The sequence below is a fragment of the Eptesicus fuscus genome, chromosome 2 (genome assembly GCF_027574615.1).
Source record: "Eptesicus fuscus isolate TK198812 chromosome 2, DD_ASM_mEF_20220401, whole genome shotgun sequence".
Classification (NCBI taxonomy): Eukaryota; Metazoa; Chordata; class Mammalia; order Chiroptera; family Vespertilionidae; genus Eptesicus; species Eptesicus fuscus.
The window spans coordinates 45,065,209-45,089,821 of record NC_072474.1 but is presented as its reverse complement, the minus strand read 5'-3'; the positions used below and the strand labels follow the sequence as shown (position 1 = coordinate 45,089,821).

Here is a 24,613-nt window from a genome sequence, read left to right as displayed (position 1 = left end):
TTTTTCTCTATCCCACTTTCTGCTGTAGGAGGTTGGCCTGTAATTAACTGCATAGAGGTTGTAATTAACTGCATCAATAGACTTCTATATCCTCTCATTTCTGGTGGGTTTACTTCAGTGCTTTCCAAGAGAAATGATGCATTTATTTAATCCTTACCAAAGGACATTTTCCATTGATTTTTTAAAATTATTATTATTAGAGAGAGGGGAAAGAAGAGAGAGAGAAATATTGATCAGTTGCCTCCCTCATGCACCCCGACTAGAGTCAGAGATCAAACCCAAAACCTAGGAATATGCCCTAAGTGGAGGTAGGGGGAATTGAACCGGTGACCTTTTGGTGTATGGGACAATACTTCTACCAACTGAGACACACTGGCCAGGGCTGCATAAAGATATTTTAAAATTTTTAATAATGTATTTTCCGGTGTATAAGACAACTTTTTAACCCAGGAAAATCTTCTCAAAAGTCGGGGGTCGTCTTATACGCTGGGTATCATCTTATAGGGCAGGTATATCCCAAACTCTATATTTTAACTGGAAAAGTTGGGGATCGTCTTATACGCCCAATCATCTTATACGCCGGAAAATACGGTAGTTATATAAAAATTTTAAATTTTTCTAGTAGCACATTTTTTGTTTGTTTGTATTTTTGTTAATCCTCACCCAATAATATTTTTCCATTGATTTTTAAACAAAATGGAAGGTAGGGGAGAGACAGAGAGAGAGAAACATCAATGTGAGAGAGACCCATCGATTGGTTGCCTCCCTCATTGGGGATCGAGCCTTCAACTGAGGTTTGTGCCCTTGACCAGTCTCAAACCAGGGACCCTTCAGTCTGAGAGCTGATAATCTATCCACTGAGCAAAACCAGCTAAGGCTAGGAGCACATTTTAAAAATTAAAAAGAAACAGGTGAAATTAGTATTAAGAATATATTTTGTATATTATTTTTATGTAACATATTGAATGTACTGATAAATATATATCTACTAGAGGCCCGGTGCACGAAATTTGTCACTGGGGGAGGGGGGTGGTCCCTCAGCCCAGCCTGCACCCTCTCACAGTCCGGGAGCCCCCGGGGGATGTCTAACTGATGCCTTAGGCCCATGGGATGCGGGCCTAAGCTGGTAGTTGGACATCCTTAGTACTGCCATGGAGGTGGGAGAAGCTCTTGCCACCGCCACTGTACGCGCCAGCCGTGAGTTCAGCTTCTGGCTGAGCGGTGCACCCCCTGTGGGAGCGCACTGACCACCAGGGGGCAGCTCTTGCACTGTCTGCCCGCTGATGGTCAGTGCATGTCATAGCAACTGCTCATTCCGCCATTCAGTCGATTTGCATATTAGCCTTTTATTATATACTAGAGGCCCAGTGCATGATTGAATCATGCACGTGTAGGGTCCCCTACACGCTTTCGCTTTTCGCAGTGGAGCTGGGTGACTGTTCGCTGGTGCACCAGGCCTTTCAGAAGCCTCCGCCGAGCCGGCACCCAGCTCCGCCACTTTTGATGGTCCGCAGCCGCTGAGGGGGCTACCCTGCTGTTGAGAGGCACAGGGGGTGGGACTCGGGGTGGCCTATCCCGCCATTGAGAGGCACAGATCCGCTGCCACTGAGGGGGGCTACCCTGCTGTTGAGAGGCGCAGCCGGGTGTCCGCTGCAGGCCCCCTCAGTGGCCCCGGATCTAGCCATTGAGAGGCACAGGGCGCGGGAGTCCCGCCCCCTGTGCCTCTCAACAGCAGGGTAGCCCCCCTCAGTGGCAGCAGATCCGTGCCTCTCAATGGCCGGATAGGCCACCCCGAGTCCCGCCCCCCAGCCTCCCACCGCCCAATCGTGGGCATAGCGGAGTGATGGTAATTTACATGTTATCTATTATTAGATAGGAAGGTCCTATCTAATAAAGAGGGGATATGCTAATTGACCCTCACACCATCACAAAAGATGGCGGTGCCCACAGCCGATAAGGAGGCAATATACTAATTGACTTCCCCACCCTCAAAGATGGCAGCGCCCACAGCTAATAAGCTTGCCATACTAGCAGAGACAGCAGTTGTGCACCGCTGAAGGATGCCCAGGACCAAACCAGAGACAGTCGGACCTGCATCACTACCATTTCTCCACCACCTAGAACTGAAATATCATTGCTGACATGTACACATAAGGAAATGTTTGGCATTGAAATTGGGACTCAAAAGAACTGTTGGCCCAGAAATAAACTCACTACAGACGGATTCATTTGCCTCCCAGCAAATAACCATTATGGCTTGTCTCATTTTCGGTTCTTATAAGTGTATTTCTTGTATCACATGATCTCACACATCTAAGGGAAATAATGAACAACATGAGCTGAAGAACAAAAACAGACCCAGCGACAGGGAAGCATCGACCAGACTGTCAAACCTCAGAGGGAAGGCAGGGGAGGGTGGGGGAAAAGGGGAGAGATCAACCAAAGGACTTGTATGCATACATATAAGCCTAACCAGTGGTCATGGACAACAGAGGGGTGGGGGCATATGTGGGGAGGGGTTCAGGATGGGAATAGGGGGATGAGGACAATTATGTGATACCATAACCAATAAAGAAATTTAAAAAAAAAGGAGGGAATATGCTAATTGACTGTCACGCCCTCGAAGATGGTGGTGCCCACAGCCAATAAGGAGGGAATATGCTAATTGACTGCCACATCCTTAAAGATGGTGGCGCCCACAGCCACAAGATGGTGGCGCCCAGTCCCCTCAGCCCTGCTGGCCTGGCAGGCATGTGGCAAGGCTGAGCCCGCCCCCAGGTGTGCCTGACCGCTCCACACACCTGCCTCTGGAGTCCCCCAGTCCCCTCAGCCCCCCAGCCACCCAGGGCCGGCCTGAGGCGCAGGCAAGCCTTGGACGGTGGCTGCCCAGCCACCCAGTGTTACCTGAGGCTCAGGTAACCAGGGCTGGCCAAGGCTTACGCTGCCAGCAGTGGCAGCAGCAGAGGTGTGATGGGGCATTGCTTTCCCCTGATGGCCGGATCACCTCCTGCCCCTTGAGGGCTCCTGGACTATAAGAGGGGGCAGGCTGGGCTGAAGGATCCTCCCTCCAGTGCATGAATTTTCATGCATCAGACCTCTAGTCTACTCTAATAAAAGGGAAAGATGCAAAATTGACCATACCTCCGCAACACCCACCAGCCAATCAGGAGTGAGTATGCAAATTAACCCAACAAAGATGGCAGGTTAATTTGCATATGCAGGCGCCAAGCCTGGGTCCCGGGGACTGGCGCCACGCCTGCAGCCTCCCGGGACCATCGCCACCCCAGGAGGCAAGGGCAACTGCGCAGCTTGACAGCAGACAGCGGGGTCTGCTTGGCCGTAGCCACGGTGACCTGCAAGCAAGCAAGCAGGCCTGCAGGCAGCACCCAGCAGGGCCTGCTTGCCCATTGCTGTGGTGTGGAGCAAGCAGACCCCGCAGATAGCAGAGAACCATGGGGAGCGGGCTTAAGCCATCAGTAGGACATTCCCTGAGGGCTCCCAGGTTGGAGAGGGTGCAGGTCAGGCTGAGGAACCCTCCCTCATGCACTAATTTCGTGCACTGGGCCTCTAGTATATAATAAAAGCCTAAGTGACCAGTCGACCGTTTGGTAGACCAGTTGCTATGACGCACACTGACCACCAGGGGGAAGATGCTCAATGTAGGAGCTGCCCCATGGTGGTCAGTGGAGGCACTGCTCAGCTGACCGACAGGCACTAGATGCAGGGCTCACAGCTGGAAACCGCAGCAGAGTGGCAGCAAGCCTACTGATTAGTGGCGGCAGGAGCAGCAGGGCCAGGATAAGCAGGAGTGGCAGGCAGGGGCAGCAGGCGGCATTGGACTGCAGGTTTTGGCCGATCCTCGCAGGCCACACTGAGGGATCCCACCAGTGCCCGAATCCATGCACCAGGCTTCTAGTTTAATAATATATGTTAATATTTAATATGTGCCTTAGTATGTTCAAAATATTATACTTCCTATTTTTAATTCGTATAAAATTGTTAATGTGATATTTTACATACTTTTGATACTAAAGTTTCAAAGTCTGGTGTATGTTTTACACTTACAACCACATTTCAAGCACTCAGTAGTCATCTGTGACTAGACTGCCATGTTTCACAGTGCAGTTTAGCTGATTGGAAAGCCTGGCATCGGGTCAAAGAGAAGGCAAAGAGTAAATTTGGGATATTTATTTCCTGACTCCTTCTCTGTGGAGTTACCTCAATCTTGTTTTGTCCTTCATCCTATAATTACAGCTCCTCTCACAGTGGCCTACTATATGCATTGCTCCCTCTGAGTTCTGATAACCATTCCCTCATCCTGCCCCTTTAATATTAGGCATGATAATAGTGCTCTCCTTTGTGATTTCCATAAACCTTCTCCAAACATCTATAGTATCTCTATTAAGCCCTTCTCAAATTATCCTCTTATTTGAGTATGCCCTCTGTTTCCTGCTGGGACCCTTTCCAACTCACAGCTACTAGTATCTTACTGGGATGCTTCTAAACGGTTTAAGGAGCATGTTCTGGAAGAATTATTTCAGGAGTAATCAATTCCAAATATGGACCTATCAAATGATAGGGTGGTATGCCTAAAAAGTACATTGATAAGCAGAAGAATTAACTGGAATTTAATAAGCTAAATTATTTCGAGTAACTACAAAGGTACCTTCCGTATTCAATAACTATTGTTCAATAAAAATCAGCATGATAGGAAAGTTGCTTCTTTAAAAAGTTGAAACTATCTAAAATCTTTAAATGTCAATATTTTTCCATGTTCCAGGATTTCTGTAGACAGTATTCTAGCAAGAATAAAAATCTGGAAGTCCTGACAGGTCTTATATTTTGTGGATTAAAATAACCTCTTTCAGAAGAATGTGGGAAACAACATAAAAAGTTCCACTTGTGCAACATAGATATTGACTTGATTAGCTTATATTACTGATTTCTAAAGTTTGTCTTGATTGAGGACTATTAATAGTAAGTATACATAAATTTCTTTTTAAGTGGTAAACAATACGTAGATTTGGAGGAAAAGAAAACTTTGACACAAGTTTTTAATAAGAAAACTTACTCTGGCCTTTGCCGGCTTGGCTCAGTGGATAGAGCGTCAGGCTGTGGATTGAAGGGTCTCCGGTTCGATTCCAGTCAAGGGCACATGCCCAGGTTGCGGGCTTGATCCCTAATGGGGGGCGTGCAGGAGGCAGCCAATCAATGATTCTCTCTCATCATTGATGTTTCTATCTCTCTTTCCCTCTCCCTTCCTCTCTGAAATCAATGAAAATATTCTTAAAAAAAGAAAAAAAAAAAGAAAACTTGTCCCTTTATGGAAGAACAGAAAAGAAGTTCATCCAATTGTGTAGTGTAATCTCTCCTGTAAACTGTTTGGGGAGATTTTCATTGTTGTTGTTAATCCTCACCTGAGGATATTTTTCCATTGATTTTTAGGGAGCGTGGGAGAGAGGAAAAGACAGAGAGAAACATCGACATGAGAGAACACATCGATTGACTGCCTCCTCCCAGGCTAGCGGAGGAGCCTACAACAGAGGTACCTACTCTTGACCGGAATTGAACCTGAGATCCTTTGGTCCACAGGCCCATGCTCTATCCACTGAGCCAAACTGGCTAGGGCAGTATGAGTTTTAAAATAAATGCTATCGATATAGTTTTTTTACTTTCAAAGTAACTAGCATTTCCCCCCTTTACTGTTGCCACCACATTGCCACCTTCTAGTTGTAAAATCTCATTATCATTACAAAATTTTAAAACGTTTTGATGGTATAATGTCAGCTGTGACTTGCCATTATAGTCTTCCTGTGTTAAGATACTAACCTATACATATATTTTGGTTTGTTACTCACCTTTTATCTCACAATACCTCTGACTCTTAAGATTTTCCTGATTAAAACAATGTTTCTTTTTTCCTCTATAATTCCCAATACATTTTACTGAGGAAGAGTAACCTAAAACTTTAGATCACTGACTTTTGTAGGTGAAATTTTGCTTAATGATTGACTAAGACATATTTGCATTAACAATTTTGAGAATATCTTGGGTAATTCATTGGACCCATTCCCAGAAAATACTCTTCTTGAGACTATTTATTCAACAAGTTCATCTCTTACCATTCTTAATGACTATTTCCTTTGGAGCAGAAGCAGAAGATGGTAAGCATGAAGCCAAATTTACTGTTTGACTGTTTGTTATTCAAAACCAGGCTTCTGTGGCCAATTCTATGTGGCCGAGGTTTGGGGTAGCGCTTCTGAGTTTTTACAAGGATTGTCCTTACAATATGAGTTTCTTCTGATGAATCCACATATATCAATGAAAGCCACAGCTAAAGAGTAAATGTCCCACTCCCCATTCTATTTTAACCAATATCTAAGAGTGAGTTTAGCCACAAGAAAATTGGCTGCACCCATAATGTCATGATGTTGCCAACTATTTTAAAACTTAGAGGGCATTGGATGGCATCTGTGTTGCCAATGGCATTTAGCTTTTAAAACCAATTTTGGAAGTGTTTTTGTTTTTACTATGCCTCCTGGAACCTCATTGGAATACGTTTTTGCAATAGTGTGGTTATTACCATACTCTTCTCTATAAGTAAAAAGACAAACAAACAAACAAACAAAAAAAGATAAGCATATTACTTTTTAGAGGAGAGGAGAAAGTGTTTCCCTCACATTAGATTAAGGTCAATTTATGAAGCCCAAGTTTTCATTTCAGCATAGATGGTTCCATCTGTCCCACGAACAACTTTTTGGCCAAGAAGAACATCTACAAAAACAAATATTTTATTAAAATGTCTGGATTTCTCTAGAGGAGAATACATAATTTTCTCTGTTTCATAAAAATTTGAAATTATGATCACAGTTGTGATAAAAGAGACATTTACTTCTATAGATCCAAAACCTCCCCAAACACGCCCTACCAGGTTTGGCTCAGTGGATAGAACATCGGCCTTTGGACCAAAGCTGTCTCAGGTTTGATTCCCGTAAAGGGCACATACCTGGTTTGCAGGCTCCTCCCCCAGCCCAGGCCCTGGTCAGGGCTCATGGAGGAGGCAACCAATCCATGTGATTCTCTCACATTGATATTTCTCGGTCTTTCCCTCTCTCTTCCACTCTCTCTAAAAATCAGTGGAAAAATATCCTTGGGTGAGGATTTTAAAAAAATAAATAAATAAAAATCATACAAACAACCACATAAAAAAGCTGGCTTACTCTTCTCAAAATTATCTTTCTTAAAAGTCTTCAATATGAAAGATAATATATTAATGGTACCTAGCCAGTGTGGCTCAGTGGTTGAGCATTGACCTATGATCTAGGAGGTCATGGTTTGATTCCCAGTCAGGGCACATGCCTGGGTTGTGGGCTCAATCCCCAGAGAAGGGGGCAGCCAATTGATGTTTCTCTCTCATCTATGTTTCTATCTCTCCCTCTCCCTTCCTCTCTCTCTCAAAATCAATTAAGGAAATAATATATGGCCCTAGCCAGTTTGGCTCAGTGGATAGAACATCAGCCTATGGACTGAGAGTACCAGGTTCGATTCTGGTCAAGAGCACATGCCCAGGTTTCGGGCTTGATCCCCAGTAGGGGGCATGCAGGAGGCAGCCGATCAATGACTCTCTCTCATCATTGATGTTTCTATCTCTCTCTCCCTCTCTTTTCCTCTCTGAAATCAATCTATATAATAAAAGCTTAAGGGACTGTTATGGCAGAATGACCAGAACAACTGGTCACTGTGATGCACACTGACCACCAGGGGCAGACGCTCAATGTAAGAGCTGCCTCCTGGTGATCAGTGCACTTCCACAGGGGGAGCAGCCACTCAGCCAGAAGCCGGGCTCATGGCTGGCAAGCACAGTGGAGGTGGTGGGAGCCTCTCCTGCCTCTGCAGCAGTGCTAAAGAGCAATGAGCTGAGCGGTAAAGAGCCTGCCGGTAAGGAGCCTACTGCTAAGGAGCAGCAAACCGAGCAGGAAGAAGCAAGCAGGCAGGTGGTAAGGAGCGAGCAGGCGGGTGATAAGGAATGAGGCATCCCGGATTGCAACAGAGATGTCCACCTGCCGGCTTAGGCCTGGGGGGGATCAGGCCTAAGCTGGCAGGCGGACATCCCCCAAGGGGTCCCAGTCTGTGAGAGAGTGCAGGTCGAGCTGAGGGACCTCACCCCGCCCCCCAGTGCATGAATTTCATGCACCAGTCCTCTAGTCTATAATAATTCTATAATAATAAAAGAAAGCATAATATGCAAATTGACTGAATTACCGAACAGCAGAACGACCATACAGATGACCATGCTATGACACGCACTGGCACCAGTCCAGCCAAGGCAGGGGCGATGTGATTGGCCCAAGCCACCCTCTGCGGGGCAATTGATGGGGGGGGGGGAGCGGCTCCATGATCAGTCACCCCAAAGAGAGAGGCCCAGGCCACCCTCTGCATGGTGATTGATTGCGGAGCCCAGACTGGTGGATAGGATCTCCCTCTGCTGGGCAATTGATGGCGGAGCCCTGCATTTGATGGCGCCCCAAAGAGGGAAACCCAGGCTACCTGGCCAGTGGTGCTGCAGCGGGGGGGGTGGGGCCTCCATCTGCAGAGCCAATGATTGCGGAGCCCTGTGATCGATTGCCCCACAGAGGGAGGCTCAGGCCACCTGGCCAGCAATGCTATGGTGGGTGTGCAGGGCCAGCCAGTGATTGCCCCACAGAGGGAGGCCCAGGCCAGCCAAATGATTGTACCCCACACAAGTTGCCTGCAGAGGGAGGTGACTGGTGGTGGAGGAGAGGGGGCAGCACTATACAGATGGCAAGCAGATAGGCCCTGATCGCTGGCCAGGCCTAGGGACCCTACCTGAGGGGTCCCAGATTGCGAGAGGGTGCAGGCCAGGCTGAGGTACACACACACCCCCATACCCCCCCCGCCCCCATGCACAAATTTTATGCTCCAGGCCTCTAGTAAAAATTTATTTTAAAAAATATAATAACATTTATGTATCTATATCTATCTATCTATCTATCTATCTATCTATCTATCTATCTATATAGATATAAAGATATATCTATGTGTAAATCCCTACTTTTTCATTTTTTTGCTTTGCAACAGAAAATAGAGAATAGTGTTTTACCCAAATCCAGATACATACGTGACAGGTTGTCAAGAAATTTTATATTGTTGATTGGTAATCTTTTGAATTTATATTTATACCAAATAAGACTTCAAGTTCTATAAATCTGTTTCTACAAAGTAATTCTTGAGTCTCTTAAGAAGACAGGTGTATACTCAGTAATAGTGTTAATATCAGAGAATAAAGTTCATTCTTATCTCTGCATGAAAACATGGAGAGAGCATTGTAAGATCTTCATCAAAGCAAATTGCTTAACTATTTGAAAAACTACTGGGAAAAAAAAATTAATGTGTGGTAAGTGTCACCTCTTTGGTGTTGACTTGTGTAGCTGTGAAGCCCCAGTGTGTCCTCCTGAGTGAGAGAGGCACGTGAAGCCACTTGTCTGGGGGAGGGGGAGGCTCCTCTGTTGCAGCTCAGTTCCAGCTGGGACAGCTGCCTCCTGCCATGAACATGGATACCTACCTCAAAGGAAAACTGGTGTTAGGTCATAATTTTCTTCGTTTTGTATTTTACTCGCATTCTGAGGAAGTGGAATAAGTCTTCAGCTTACAAACAGACCCTCTTTTCTTCATAGCTAATATACATTAGAGGTAGAAGACAAGTACTTCAACGAAAACAAAAGAAGAGTTTAAACCTGTACAGCTTAGTTTCCTCCCACCCCCCAGGGTGGCTCTTGTTTTCCTCCAAGGCATTCTCAGATATAATTTTTTCTGAAACCTTTTTTAGATTAGAGGATTATAACTGAGAGGAGGTCAAGGTTAGTATTTCCTTTCCTTTTTCATATCTGTTTTCATACCTCTTGCTGCTTCAGAAAGGTGTGGAAACATCCATGAAACAAGTACTAACCCTATCATCCTATTCCTAAACTGATGTTTGCTTAATCTGAAGTTTAGAACTTTTATTTCTTCCATATAGAACTTAATGTTGCAGCAAAAATTCTGTCTCTTGCATATATTTTTCTGATATAAATTATAGATTCTAAATCACTCCTCATAATTTAACTAGTAGCCCTGACGATGAATACGTGTGCCAGTAGCTCTCTGCCACCCTCCTGTAATTCCCCCAACTTCCCTTCCCCCCTCATAGCTTGCTGCTCTGCCCACTCCTGTAGCTCTCCACCACCCACTTATAGTTCGCTGCCCCACCCTTCTGCAGATCCATGATCCAGTTACTCCTCAGGGCATAATGGATAATTAGCATATTCCTCTCTTATGATATAGGACTAGAGGCCCATGCATGAAATTCATGCATGGGGGGCGGGGGGTGTCCCTCAGCCCAGCCTGCACCCTCTCCAATCTGGGACCCCTCGAGGGATGTCCAACTGCCCGTTTAGGCCTGATCCTACTGCCCGTTTAGGCCCGATCCCCTCCAGGGATGTCCGACTGCCTGATCCTACTGGATCCAGCCTAAACGGGCAGTCGGACATCCTTCTCACAATCCAGGACTGCTGGCTCCCAACTGCTCGCCTGCCTGCCTTCCCGATTGCCCCTAACCACTTCTGCCTGCCAGGCTGATCACCCCCTAACCACTCCCCTGCCAGCCATCAATGACTAACTGCTCCCCTGCCAGCCTGTTTGCCCCTAACTGCCCTCCCCTGCAGGCCTGGTCACCCCTAACTGCCTTCCACTGCAGGCCTGGTTGCCCCCAACTGCCCTCCTCTGCTGGCCATCTTGTGGCGGCCATCTTTGACAACATGAGGACGGCCATCTTGTGTGTTGGAGTGATGATCAATTTGCATATTACCTCTTTATTATATAGGATTATTATTTATAATTTTAGCATATTGCAAAAGCATTTTTAGAACATGTAAAATTAATTATTTCAAGTTCTATACATATTTAGGTAGAATTAAATTGTGTGTTTTTTTAAAATAAGCTATCCAGGAAATTCTTATTCATCCTATTAGTAACAACCACACTCAAGGACAGACAAATTAAGAGAATAAATCTCATTTTGGCCGAAACCGGTTTGGCTCAGTGGATAGAGCATCGGCCTTCGGACTGAAGGGTCCCAGGTTCGATTCTGGTCAAGGGCATGCGCCTTGGTTGCGGGCACATCCCCAGTGGGGGGTGCGCAGGAGGCAGCTGATTGATGTTTCTCTCTCATAGATGTTTCTAGTTCTCTATCTCTCTCTCTTCCTCTCTGTAAAAAATCAATAAAAATATAGAAAAAATAAAAATAAAAAATAAATTTCATTTTGGTATATCTGCACAAAGCTGATGAATATGAAACCAGACAACCAATGGTCTGGGCTACTGTCACTCCCTGAGCCAATTAAGCAGAGACAGGGTTGGATCATATATGAGCATTTTTTCCAATAATGCCAGTAGTATGGGAGAGCAGCACAAAATCTGCCCTAACCTCCATCCCACCCCCATAAACCAGCTGCTTATATTGGGTAGGACAAAGATTAATGGGGAAGTAGGCAAAAGGAATAAGAATGGGTATAATGGTTACAGGTTACAGGCAATGTGGAGGTGATTCCATTGTTCCATTGTTTGGGCAACAAGGTTGTTGTTAATCTTTCCATGATAATAGACTGAATTCCAAGGCTGACTTCCAGCTCCAAGGTGACTCCCAATTCCTTGGGTCATACAACTCCCAGTCAGGTTATCAGAACAAAACAATCACTGTTAACAGAACATGATTTATATTTCTTATAACTACAGCTAGTCCCCAATATTATATTTCTGACCCTAACATATATTCTATTGCTCTGCCACTAAGACCTCCCCTAAACACTCAGACTTTAAAACCCCTGAAAATGAAGGTCCCTATGCACTCTCCCTCCAGAGAGCATGCCCTTCCCCCTCTCCTTCCCACACAGGCATGTGTCCCCTACCCACTAAGGGACCCCATGAGATTTGCAACCAGGGGAGTATTGGTCTTGTTTCACTATCCTAAGTATGTGTTTGCTGTGGTCAATAAATTCTTGCTTGATTTTTCTATACTTTGTCTCTCTCTCTCTCTCTCTCTTAAAAAAAATTATATATATTAATTTCAGAGAGGAAGGGAGTAGAAGAGAAAGATAAAAACATCAATGATGAGAGAGAATCATTGATCAGCTGCCTCCTACACAGCCTCCCACTGGGGATCAAGCCCACAACCCAGGCATGTGCCTGATCTGGAATTGAACCTTGACCTTCTGGTTTGTGACCTTCTGGTTCATAGGTCGATGCTCCTGAGCCATGCTGGCCGGATTACACTTTGTCTCTTGATTGAAATCTTTCCTTCAAGAAAACAAGAACTGAAGTCCCTGTCTCGCTGGTAGCACGTGTATGAGGAGGAAACAAATTATCATGAAAACTTCTACTTAAAAAAGGGGAAATGGGAGGCAGGTGGCATGCAATATACTCTCTGCGTGTACATTACCCTGCAGGACAGGAACAGAGTGAATTGGCTTCAGAGTGAATTTCTTGTGGAGCCCTTCTGTCTGCTCTTGGAACTGTCTTCTAGAATGATTTCCCTTGTAATTTGTCCTTTGTGGCCACAGCTGAGAAAGGCCCTGATGAATATTTACTTTCTAATTATCATACTCCACTAATCTGGCTGTTTCTGTTGGTGTGGCTTTAGGATCCTGACTGAGTATTGCCTTTGAGGTTGAGCAATCACAACCCTGAGGTTATGGGTGGTTGAGTTTCTCTGGAAACACAAGTTCCTTAAATGCTTAGTAAACTCTACAATCTTTTTGTTTCCAGTAAACTCAATGAGTTACCAATAAAAGTCAGAGTTAGTGTTGATGCCTAACTCTTGAATCTAGATGCCAGAGGGGTTTTTACCTTGGTGTTCTGTCAACAGGGATGAGTGGGGCTCTTGGTTTCAATCTTATTTTCCAATTTCATTCACTGTTGTGTTAATTTCTCAGAAAGAGGGGTCCTCATAGTTACTTTCCTACCTGGATTCAGCTGATTACACATTCCATACTTCATTTCTTGCACCATTAAAAATAAGTAAATAAATGAGGGCCCCTCCAGGTCTCAGTGAGCAAAACATAACTTCAATGGGCTTGCTTAGTAAGAGGGATTTACTGGTTCACAAAACGGAAAAGTTATAGAATAGATCTGTTCCATGATGCCAGCTGGACTCCTCTTCATCTCTCAGTTCCTCTTCTCTCCACGTTGGCCACACTGTAGGAGAAAACATTGCCTTGGAAAGAATTCAACTTTTTTTCCTCCTGGTTGCCATAGCTTTAGGTTTACATCCCATAGTACCTACAATCCCAGCAGAAAGGGAATACTTTTCCCCAGCACCATCAGCAAAAGGCTGCGAGTTAGTCTTATTGGTTCTGATTGGCCTGACTTGGGTTGTAGGCTTCTGCTTAATTCCCGCAGGGATGAAGGGGATAGGTGGAGGTTACTCTCTCATTGGACAAAGTTTATTTAACACTAGAGGCCCGGTGCACGAATTCGTGCATGGGGGGTGGGGTCATGTCCCTCAGCCCAGCCTGCACTCTCTCCAATCTGGGACCCCTCGAGGGATGTCCGACTGCCTGTTTAGGATCGGGCCTAAACAGGCAGTCAGACATCCCTCTCACAATCCAAGACTGCTGGCTCCTAACTGCTCCCCTGCCAGCCTGTTTGCCCCTATCTTCCCTCCCCTCCAGGCCTGGTCACCCCTAACTGCCCTCCCCTGCAGGCCTGGTCCCCCCCAACTGCTCTCCCCTGCAAGCCTGGGTCCCCCCCAACTGTCCTTCCCTGCAGGCCCAATCGCCCCAACTTCCCTTCTCTGCCAGCCTGGTCACTCCTAACTGCCCTCCCCTGCAGGCTTGATGGCCCCCAACAGCCCTCCTTTGCAGGCCTGGTCCCTCCCAACTGCCCTCCCCTACTGGCCTGATTGCCCACAACTGCCCTCTCTTGCAGGCCTGGTCCCTCTCAACTGCCCTCCCCTGCTGGCCATCTTGTGGTGGCCATCTTGTGTCCACATGGGGGCAATCATCTTTGACCACATGGGGGCAGCCATTTGTGTGTTGGAGTGATGGTCAATTTGCATATTACTCTTTTATTAGATAGGATGTGCTCACCCTTAAAGCTGACCAGATCTCCCTGATCCTCATGGTAGGAAGGTTGGTTCCCCAAGGATATATCATAGTGTCATTATCTGACAAAAGGGACAATGGATCCTGAGCAGATGAAATCCACAGATAATGACTCCATATTTAATGTGACGTACAAGGCCCAATATCTTCTGGCCCCTGCCTGCCTTACCAGCCTGTCTGATTGCATTCTCCAGCCACTGCCCGCTCTGCTCCTGGACCTCCCCTGCTGCAATCCCTCTGCCGAGAACAAGACTCCTCCTCAAGCCCCATTAGATCGGTTCACTTCTACTCATTTTCCAAAAGCTTTTCAAAGCTCAGTTATATCTTCTTCCAAGAAAGGTTAAATTGACTTCTAAACTGAGTTTTAGCCTTCCTTTTAACTTCTCCCCTCCCAAGTCTCCAAAATTCTCTTTTGCAGTGCTTGTTATAATTGGAATTGAGTATGTAATTATGTAATTACTTTTAGCTTTATGGTGACAAAACAACTCTGTAAATTTTAAAACAGTGTTCACTGAATGAAGAAATGGAGAGCATGAAAGAATGGGTGAGCTGAAGGACTGTGTGGTGCTGGAGATTGTTTCCCCCCTCCAATAAATCTCTATATTTCTGGATCCAGTTTTCCTCCAACTCTCTCCCTTATATACCAATTTTTTCCTATGTTGTGTTCAGTGTTGCATAACAACACATGGCTATGAGGAAAGTGTGGAACAAAAATAATTTTTAATTAGATATTTCTGAAAGATACATCATGTTGCTCAGGTTACAGTGCTCACACTGAAATAGACAAACCTGGGTTCCAGTGTTAGTTCAGCCATTTACTAGCTCTTTGATTGTAGAAACTTATTTATTCTTTCTGAGCCGTTACTTATCTGTAAACGGAAAATAATAATATCTAACTTCCAGGATTCTTGTAAGAATATAAAAGTAATACATACTTTGTGTCCAGTACTCAGTAGGCAATCAATACTTGGTATGTAACCTGATGATTATTCCTGGATCACAGAACTGCCACTCATATAAGAAGCATGGATTAGAAACCACAGCCATCACGTTACATCACCCGGATGGGGAGTCTCCCACCACCATAAGGAAACCTTTCTTGTTTATCACTTGTAGTGTTTTAAAATACACCCTTGTGTTATAAAGGAAGCTCTGACTTCTAGAATTATATATGATATTACAGACATCACCTCAGCCTTGGCCAAACCATCAGCATTTAATTCATAATACATTTCACAGACCCCATTTCCCTCTCTCCAAAGCAATGATAAAACTGGTGAAGAAAGTCCACAGGCCCAGTAGAGAGGAAGGGATGGAGGGAGGGCACCATGAAATGACTTATTTTAGCCTGTGTGACTCATGATAGACTATATCCTACCTGAACCGTAACAATGTAAAGAAACAAACAAACAAACACTTTACACTGAACAAATTAGCCTTGCTCCTTTATAAGCCCTCATCTTGTCAGCAGAATAATCTTGTCAAAGACCCCAGCTTTCAGAGACCTTGTTTAATACGTTTTCTTTTTTTTTTTTTTTATCTTTAACCACTCACCTCAATTTGCTGTCTCCCAGCAGTAAACAGGCTCAAGTGTCTTCCATCTTAAAAAATTCTTTCCTTGATCCCACCTCCCTGGGCAGCTACTTCGCTAACTCCTTCCTCCTCTCTTTAGCTAACGTTCTTTAAATAGTCCTCTGCACTCCCTATCTCCATACCCGCCCTTCCTGTTGATCCTACAGCCTGGCCTTGGTCACGGTCACGGTCACCACTGCTCCTGTACTGAAGCTGCTTTGCCAAGGATGGCAATGAATGCACCACAGCTGTATTCCAGGGGCACGGCTCGTTCTGGTCTCAGGTGACCGCCCAATAGCCTGTGCACTGCTCACCTGGCCAGACCGCCTCCGGGAGGCTTGTCCTCAGGGGCTCCCAGGCACCAGGCACCTCCGGCTGCCTCCTTTCGGGGCTGCGCTTCCTCCTCTCCAACCTCCAGGGTGCTGCTCCTGGCGCCCCCTTTCCTTCTCACTCAGAGCCCAAGGCTGTCTGCCTCAACCGCCACCTTCATGCAGAAGACGCACACGTCTGTGACTCCCTTCTAATCTTTCTTCTAGGTTTCAGGCTCACGTCTCCAACTGCTTGCTGCACCTTGGATGGCCCTCGGGTGCCTCAAACGTAACGTTTTCATCACCGATTTTTTTTTTTCTCCGACAACTCCCAAACTCTCATTTCTGGGTCTTCTTCTCTTGCTGTTATTTCCAGTCCTGTGGAAGTCCCCACCAACCACCTCCTTGGCCAGGGCCGAAAGCTAGGTGGCATCCTCCAGCCCTGCCTCTGCCCGCCCTGCCTGTGCTCCCTTCTGTCTCCCTCGGTGAGACCCCCCGGGCCCGTCCATTTCTCTCTTCCTGTGGCCTCATCTCCAGTCCACTCTCATCTTTCCTAAGCGACTTCCCGTTTCCTTGCTGGTGTCCTGGCCTCAGCTATTGTGTCCTCTCCATCCGTTCTCGCCGCTATCACGCAACGATGTTTCCAAAATCCAAATCTGATCATTTTCTTCTCTTTTAAGATCCATTAGGATGTCCCATTGCTCCCAGGCCACAATGCAAACCTCTCGCTGTGATTCACACTAACCCTCACAGGTCTGCCCACTGCTGCCGCTTGGGCATTCACACGCTCCCTCTGGACTTTTCCCCCAACTCATTTGGAACGTGTTTGATTTCTTCAAGCATGCCACCCGCTGCCGTGCCCCTGTCCTTCATGTCCTGTTTTATCTCCACCAGTGATCTTCTCTGACCTTCTTCTACTTGGCCTGAATTAAGTCCTTATAAGCTTGCAGTTTAAGTGTTACTTTCATGAGAAGTTCTCCCTGCACCTGCGACTATGAGCTTCCCACGGCAGCTGGCACCCTTCGCTTCACACATCTCAGAATGATTTATAATTGCCCATCTGCACATGTGTTTTCCCATTTGACTTGTAGCTCAGTGAGGGCAGGGGACACATCTTGTTCACTATTACATCACTTAGTAAGAGAATAAATAAGGTTATTAAAGTGAGACGAAAGCAGTGAGCCATCATAACATGAGTTTAACGTTAGCATAGAATAAGGCTGAGAAAGCAGAGCATGGGAAATGCCACCACTAACTGAAACAAGAAGGAACAGATATGTCATTATTCTAACACTCTTTTGAGGGTTGTTCATGACGGTATTTCCATCCAGTTCTGGTCCTTCTGTGTTTTGAGGGTTTCCTGAGCAGACCCCATCGCGACACAGTTTGACTTGGTTTGGTTACGCTCATGCACTGATTGAAATGCCTCTCAAGAATGTGGAGACCGAGACATGACTGACACATGGGTGTCCTCAGCGCTACCGTAAACTACTACAAATTAGAAATTTAGACTTGAACAACCATTTATGCAATGGAAAGTAAGACTGGCAAGCCTTTATTTTTAAAACATTTTGAAAACATTTCTGAGAAGGCATCGTGATTAGGCTCGTTTTCATTTATCTCAAATCCTTTGCTTAGCTTCTTCCCAACCTCTGAATTTACTAGTATAGTACAACATTTCCTTATGAGCAAAAGTCCCAGCTAAAAGGTGGGACCTGTAATTATTTTTCTTGTCACCAACATTGCTTTTGAATTTCATGCATTACCCTGCATATAGGCTGATGCATGAAGTCTCTAACAGCAAAAATGTGAGCTACAAAGTAAAATGATTATTGTCACCAAGAATGAACAACTCTATAATGAATTCACTCCATTAGCTTTTTTCCTAAAGATATAGGGTATGTTATAAATTGTTATTGCTTGGCAAGCAGCCCTGTTGAAGAGCATTGTTCTTAGCTAATATTGTATGAAACATATTTTTGTGAAATAGTTTAGGGAAAAACCATTTTACTCATTCAAGATTATGTTGCATAAAGTTTCATTAGAAAATTTGTGATTGTGAAAATCTTATTTAACTTAAATCTATCAAACCCCATTCTCTCCAGCCCTATAAAAAATACTTCAATTTAACTGCAGATATTTTTTAATTAATTTTTGATGAAAACGTGAATCTATGTCTTCTTGTCCAATGATTATGATTCTTTACACACACACACACACACACACACACACACACACTCCAGACAACTTTCTCTGTGGCTTGAGAAGAGAGAAATCAAAAAGAACTCCAGTATGTTATATTTCAAGACTTTCAGTAACTTGTTCTTTCCTCGATAAGTAGTTTAGGGAATAGGTTAACTTTCACTTCACATTTAGAATGAACAGAATTTCTACACAGTGGTTGACCTTCTTAAAAAAAAAGAATACCTTAAATACGCTTTTTCTAAATGTTTCTGTCATTGTACCATCCTCTTCTGTCTGTGTGAGCACAGGCAAGAAATGACAATATGATCAGCCTGATACAATGTTGCAAGCTGATCAGAGCTTCTTTTCCGCCTCCAGAAAGGAATTAAAGTTGGTTTATTTGTTTCCCTTTCGTTTGTGGAAAGAACATTGAAGAAGGTTTACGTCTGAGAATGTATCACCTGCTGTGTGACCCTGGGCAAGTTACTTACTCTCTCTGACTCGTCCCCTCATGTGTTAGACACATGTTCTCTAGTGTTTAAAAATAAAATAAGTTGGGTCACAATTGTCTTACCTCTTTTCAAGATTATTGTATATAGTAAATGAGATAATGGATATTAAAGTTATTATTTTTGGCAGGTTTTCAGTAACTGCGTCTAGACTACAATTCTGGACTGTGTTACTTATTTATATCAAACTTAGTTTCTTTTTCTAAATTTTACTTTTAATAGCAGCCCTCTCATCCATCAAAATTATGACTTTACCCTTTTCCTGGGTTTAGAGAGAGACTCTTAGTTCTTGTTCACTAGAAGGCAGTGGCTATTGATGTTTTATGATTTAAGATTCAGGAAAGTTTCCTTCACTAAAATGTATTAGTATCACCACTAGGATCACACCCACCTGACAACCCACCCCTCCCCCACCATGCTAACCTAAACACACCCTTCTCCAATATTTCTTACTTCCTTACCTCTCCCTACCCAGTCCAACTAGGATCAGAGATGATATGATTCTAGAGAAATAAGTTAGAAGCTCCCAATAAGATGCTCCTTTAGGATTTGTTTTTGTATGTTTCTTTTCACCTTCTATCCTGAATATTCTTTTGGGAGCCCCTATTTTATGGTCATTGTCTAGATGTAACTTACTCTCTTGAGAATAAAAGTCATTGTTGAAATGCAGAACAATTGTTTGGCAATCAACCCATGTTCAACATAGAGGCATGCCTAATTACCCACAGATCAAGGAGATTTTCTGCCAAGTAGTAATAATATTGTGCTCTAAGATATGAAATGAGAAAACAAATGAAACAGAGGTCGGTAGTGCAGAGCTTTGCAGGAAACTACTCGGCCTCTCGTGCTCCCACAGTCTCTGAGTTGGCACTGAGTCAGAACTCATTAGATTTTCTCACACATCTCTAGGCAGTATGAAAACATACCTTAAAATATATGAAGAAAACTGGAGATCAAATAATAGCTACCCTATTTCCTTTGTTATTTTTCTTTATTTTCCTGTGGGATTGATTCAATTTATGGGGGTGAAAAATGTGTTTGTTCTTTATAGCTCTTGCACTAATATCTATCATGATGCTATAAAATATACTCATGAGGACTACTGCATGACCATGATTTTGGAAAAAGAAAGATATTAGAATCAATTTGTCTAATTGTCTAGACTAAAGAATGTTTTTAAAATGTTTAGAAAAATATGACAAAACTCAACCAATAGAACTTTCTCTTGAGAACAAAAGTCCCTAAATATTCTTCACAAATTGAACTTGGGCAACTTCCAATACCTCTTTCTCCCCAGTGCCTCAGGGTATCAGTCCTAACACTTATATTTTCCCCTAATCTTTCTTTTTCACTACTGATAATCTGAGTCATTCTTTGGCTGCTAATTATTTATCCCCTTCTCCAAAATACTTATTTATTTTTTTTTACCTGTCACAAAATAATTTAAAAAGGATTTAATCAACCGAAAATATGGAAAGGGCAGCTTTGCTAGACATCTCTCTATAAAGGTGTAAGGGTTCAACCAGATTACAGAGAGATACATTTGCTCCATGAATGACAACGTTGTGTGCCTGTTAATATTAAGTATAAAAATCAATTGTTTGCGTTGTATTTTTACACACGAAGCTATCCTGGTGATTTTTAAGCAGATTTGTGCATTTGATTGTCACTGAATCTTTCAAAAAATATTGTTACTCCAACCCCACCCCAGAGGTCATGAATCAGGATCTCCAAGAGGCTGTGGGAAGCAGAGGAGTGGAACCTAGTTATGCATGTTTTTCAAAAGCTACACCTGTGATTCTGACTAGCTTTCCCAGTGGAAACATTTCCTGCCTTCCCTGCTATCCTAGCCTGAGGCTTGTATCCCCCAAGATCCACGCACTATTAGCGCTTTCAGTAGGTGGCGCTCATTCCACCTGCCAGTTTTCTTGTTTGGCAAGATTGAACCCTAAGTCATTCAAAGAAGCCAGGAGCTGATCAAAGGTGCTACAGTCCCCTTTCACCACACCTATTCTGAAAACAGATGGCAGAACTTATCTTTATAAACAATATGTTAGTGGGGCAAAGCGGTGGGGGTGGGGGTGGGCAGAGGCGTGCTATCCCATTGTTTATTCCACAAATGCAATTATTGTTCCAAAGAGTTCATGCATGCCCACGTTTTACCATAAAATTGGAAATAAACAAACAAAAAAGGGTAGAAAGCAAATGATAAGAAAAACCAAGTAGAGACTTAGACAAAAAAAAAAAAAGAGTATTTTTGTTTGCTTGTTTTAATTTTACATGAGGAAGAGATGGGAACACGGATGCTATTGCTAAAAATAAATAATAAATCATAAAATAAATAAACAATAAAACAAAAGAACAAATAATTGTGGGAAAAACTTACCATGACCTACATAAAGATAAGTATATCTACTAAAGTAAGGAGATAGCATAGTGTAGCCTGCAAGGACATGAGCTTTAGAATAAGATAATCCTAGATTTACACCTTGGTTTAAGCTCTTTGTCTCAACCAAGTTACTCAACTCTTAATTCTGAACAAGATATTACCTACCTTATTTGGTTACAATAAGCATTAAATTCAAAGAAAAAGTTTAAAGCTATTATCCCAATACTTGGTGCATAGCCAGTATTTAATAAATAGTATTAGATTAGCTTAGGAGTACTAAGTACTAAAAATAAGAAAATCTAAAAAAAAAAAAATAAAAAGAAATAAAAATAAGGAAATCTAAGTGCTGAGTTGTTGGATTTTTGTTTTGTTTTATTTTTGTAACAACGAATAATGGAAAATTATTCTGAGTGTTGAAGGGAAGATTTCTATGTCAGTCAGTACTAACAGTAGGAAGACAAACTTAGAGGAAGATGAGCAGGAAAAGATATGAGGCTCATTTTGTTATAATGAAAAAGGCCTGATCTTGAACTTACAAAACTTGGGTTTGAGAGGTGTGTCCCTATTTATAGGTTGTATGACCTTGAGAAAGTCACTTAACCTCACTTTTCATTTTCATAAGATAGGAATTAAATCAAATGCCATCTTGAATATGCATATGATTTTGAATATTAAACATAATGCTGTACATTTTACCATAAAAACACAACAGCATACAAAAATGTTACAGAAACTATAAAACCCTAAATAAATGTAAAATGGTACGGAGGTAACTTCTAACAGTTAAAATTTATTCTTTATTAAAGTTCATTGTTAAAGTTGAAAAATTATTCTCTCAAAAGAAAGTGGATATTAAGTGAGTTACCAAATTTGGATGAGAATAATAAAAGTAGTTACTAGATTGTGAAGTCAGGATTTATGAAAGGAAAAGAAATTGATATTAGCAACATGTTTCCAACACATCATTTCCATGACGTTTTTCCCCACAAATGATCCTAATATTCTTCTTATAATGGACATTGGCACTATTCTAACAGGATTAGACATTTGAGTTTCAGAGGACATTTCATTTTGCCCCTATTGAATCAGCACACACGTTAAGTAACTCCTGATTTAAATAACTTAGAATTATGTCATCTGTACCTGTTTCTTTAAAAGTTCCAAATTATAGAATGAGAAATTACAATTTGAAAGAAGGTTTCAGAAAAAGTAAATAAAAATCATATTAATAAAAGAGAATCTATCAAGACCTTCCTAATATTATGACCCCTGGCTCTAGATTATAAAGGTTTTTTTTTAAAAAAAATAATTAGTAATAATTTGTATCAATAAGTTAAAATGTTACATCTAAATGTTTCATCTATTAGAGGTTTTTAAAACTAGCCTTCTGCCTTTGTTAAACACATACCTCTGTATGGTGTACAGGAATGTCACCAGACAAAAGGAAACAGGAAAGCCCCTTCACAGCCATGACTGCTGTGCTGTTTGAAGGTCAATTGTCTTTTCAGCGTGCAGAGAGTCTGTATCATGTCATACTTCAGAAATATGTGTTCAGAGATGGGAGAAAACAGGCCATGATTTAACGCTCTTGTTAAGGCACTAGAATCCTTTCAGAGCAGTGTGTATCACAATGATTTCTCTTGGTTAGAGAGAACATCAACTCCTCAAAGAAAACTTCCTCTTCTGCAAGTGGGGAGGAAATGAAGAATCACCTATTGTGTTTTTTTTTTGTTGTTGTTAGTACAATATAAGAAATCTGCATTGTAAAGCAAGCTGCTGTTGGTCGGGTCTTTACTGGACAGCACAGACAGGAAGCTGCCTCTACCCTAAGAGGCTTAGAGACGGAGCAACTGAGTTAGGCAAGCAGGTGCCCTGGCCAATCAAGTCAGTTTTCTAACACGGAATCTCCTGTCCTGGAACCTGTCCTGTTCGTCTTCTTCCTCTGTTACCGAAGCAATGATTTCTCTAGGGGAAGCAGTGCTGCTATTTCTGTTCTGAGGGGAAAATGAGAAGGGATTTCATAACAATTGACTGTTGTTAAAACAGCAAATTATCTTTTTAAAATAGATGATCTGCACTTAAAGGAGGAATCTCAAGAAGGCACACAATGAAGAAGAGCTGGATCTGAATGACCCATACATATGTGCATTCATGTCCAGTAAATAACTGATTATATACACAATGTCTTTTCTTTCCCAGAAATAGCAACTAAGAAACAGGTGATTTTTTTTAAATCAACAATACAAATATCTCACTTAAATAGTTTACACTTGGAGACCTTCAGAATTTTTCTTCCTTTTTGCTGTTAAAAAGTCACAATAGCCTAGAAAAGTAATGTATTTTCTTTTAAATTAAAAAAAAAAAGCCATGTGTTTAAAGGTGGGGTCGGGGTGCAAAGAAAGAAGTTGGCAAGAAAATGTGTAGGGCCTGTTGCAAAACCAACTGCAAGCCAAGTATGATTCCAGAGAGGCCAGAACCACCTGTTACAATGCAGAGTCAAAAGATGAAAGGAGAAGGAGGTGACCTTAAGGATCACTTTTCCAATCATCATATAAGTAACTAAGGAAATGTGCAGATGTTTATATGAGACCCATGTGAATACAATACCTGCCACATGTTATTCAATGTAAGAAGACATTATACAGGGTGTCCCCCAAATATGTATCCACAACTTAACACCTGATTGCTCAATTTTGAAAATGAAATGTACTAGCATTTTAATAAACATTGCCTTTATAATTATTCAAAGTGTGTGTATAATTTTTTTTTTTTTTTGGAAAACCCTATAGATTTCTAGTCAATCAAGAAAAACTCCGAGAAGAAAATGGCTTATGATTGCTAATAGGAATAACTACCTGGGCATTTACGTTTTTAAGTTTATTTTTTAATCTTTATTGCTGAAAGTATTACAGATGTACCCCCTTTTCCCCCATTGACCCCTTCTAGCCCACACCCACCCCAGGCCTTCACCATGCTATTGTCTGTGTTCATGGGTTATGCAAATATGCACACAAATTCTTTGGTTAATCTCTTCCCACCAGAGTGTTTTATTTAATCCTCACAACAACCTTGTTGTTTTAGAGGGTGTGTAGCAGGTGAGAAAACTGATACACAGAGAGTTCCGGTAAGTACCATGCTCAAGGTCACACATTTAGTAAGGGATAGAGGTAAGATTCACTAGGTCTGTTGAGCTCCCAAACCCATGCTTTTTATTTATTTATTTATTTTTAACAATTCTGTACTGTGTACTGCATAAATGTATATCATAATCTTTGGAAATTTTTACTTTTTGGACTTGAAAACAAATCCAAGAAATCTCCCAAACAGCTTAAAGTCCATTAGCAATTGCCAAGACTTTGATGACACATTAGTGTACAGTTAGAAAGGACGCAAATTCATTTTCACAGAATGAAATGCTTAGGAGAATACGAACAATTTTGCTGCGCCTATGCAAAATCAGAAATCTGAGTCAACTTTGTCTCAAAATGGAATAAA

General features: G+C 42.7%; 1 long non-coding RNA gene across 1 annotated transcript; it reads right to left on the bottom strand.

Moving 5' to 3' along the window:
* Nucleotides 1-13,096: 13,096 nt before the first annotated feature.
* LOC129151597 (uncharacterized) lies at nucleotides 13,097-15,800 on the bottom strand. Its single transcript, XR_008558235.1, has 2 exons — nucleotides 15,711-15,800; nucleotides 13,097-13,248 (listed from the first exon to the last, which is right to left on the bottom strand). It is a non-coding gene; the product is annotated as an uncharacterized LOC129151597 (long non-coding RNA).
* Nucleotides 15,801-24,613: the final 8,813 nt, after the last annotated feature.